The following is a 1,634-nucleotide window of genomic DNA, read 5'->3' as shown; positions in this document are numbered from 1 at the left end:
GACACTATTGTCTAATTTCATAACGAATTACGCTATGACAACTCAACCTTTAACAGCGGAGTGACTCGGAATAAAATGCTATGAGATGCCTTTATCTATCCGCTATGGATCGAAAATATCGATGTCTGCACGCTAGGCTGATCACCATCTGCAAAAGGGAAATAAAGGGCTGAGTCTCACAGACTCAGTGATCATCAGCTCCGTGAGCAGGGTGTAGATGGGAAACAAGCATAATGCAGATAAGTTGAACAATAAAAACCGGAATATCAAATTGTAATTTTAAGAAACCAAATCACAAGTAGGATACTTGTGCCTTGTAAAAGTAATGCCATAAATCATAATGCGACTTTTCACTTGGCAAATCAGTGCTAAAAACAAATGTAGCGAATCAGAGTTCAAACATCGAAAGCATTATGTACCATAAAAGTATGAGTAATAGTATAAAAATATGCACGCTCCTAGATATGAGACATTTAAAGAAATCAAATGTACAGCCACATAAACCATCCATGATTGTTAAGTAAGCACTGAAAGCTTTTATTCAAACAAAAGGGAGCTGCAAAAAAATCTTAACTCTCCACCATGCAAAAGAGTATGCGTCGAAAAACTCACAAGGTTCTCGAGTAGGTAAATATCGTAATCACTCGTGAACCCATTTTCACATAATAACATTTGGGAGCTCTGCTCCACTAGATCTCCACAGCCATGAAAGTCTTAACGATGTTGGCAGTCATCGGAGAATCAAGTAGTTGCAACTGCGAATATCACTTGTGGCCTAGCCACATAAAACAACCCGTGCCCTTGCCACGTATATCATAGACTATGACCCCAACCATGTCTAACAGCCTATCGGTGACCCAAAGGTTCTCTAGCTAGAGCTCACTTATGCATAAGGGTCACACTTAACCGAAGTGACAGCCAGCCTACTCTCGACGCTCTCGATTTATCAAAACCATTTTTAAAATCAAATCGGGTTTTTCCAAGGCTATTCCTTTTAATCATTAAAAATCAAGGTTTGATAACCCTTTGAAGTTACTTTTCAAGTTAAATGCCATGGTGTAATCACTTGTACAAAGATCGGAATAAAACCAAAGCTCAAAACTTGCATTTTAAATCATTTAACAAATGCATTTAGCTATGCATATCACACAAAATACAAGGCACTAATTGATGTAAACATCGTGAGACGTTTGTTTTTCAGTTTCTAAAACACTTTACATATATGATTTATCTATAGTTATATCCAAAACTCCTTTCAAAACCATTTGCATCCATAAACTTCCTATAGTTTCTACCAGCTCATACTATCCACAACAGCAATACATAAATCATTGTAAATCTGTTTTAAAATTGCCTAACCAGGCTAACAGTTCGTGCTATCCTCAATAACACTTAAGAAAACTAATCAATGTTTACTAACGTAATTCAATATATATAGCACAGAGATTTTAAAATCGGCACCTCCTACTCACCTCACAATAGCGGGACGTTACATCTCTATTGATTTGGGCATGTATCTAGCTAATTCCACACGTCGGTTACCCGTTACCTCCTCCGAGATACTACCACAACGCACTTTGTTTACTCATACACTTCTTATCAACCATATAAACTCAATACACTTAATTTATTCA

This window comes from Theobroma umbraticum, unplaced genomic scaffold (genome assembly GCF_002168275.2).
Source record: "Theobroma umbraticum cultivar Fairchild unplaced genomic scaffold, ASM216827v3 scaffold_477.0, whole genome shotgun sequence".
NCBI lineage: Eukaryota > Viridiplantae > Streptophyta > Magnoliopsida > Malvales > Malvaceae > Theobroma > Theobroma umbraticum.
This window is presented reverse-complemented; position numbering follows the sequence as displayed.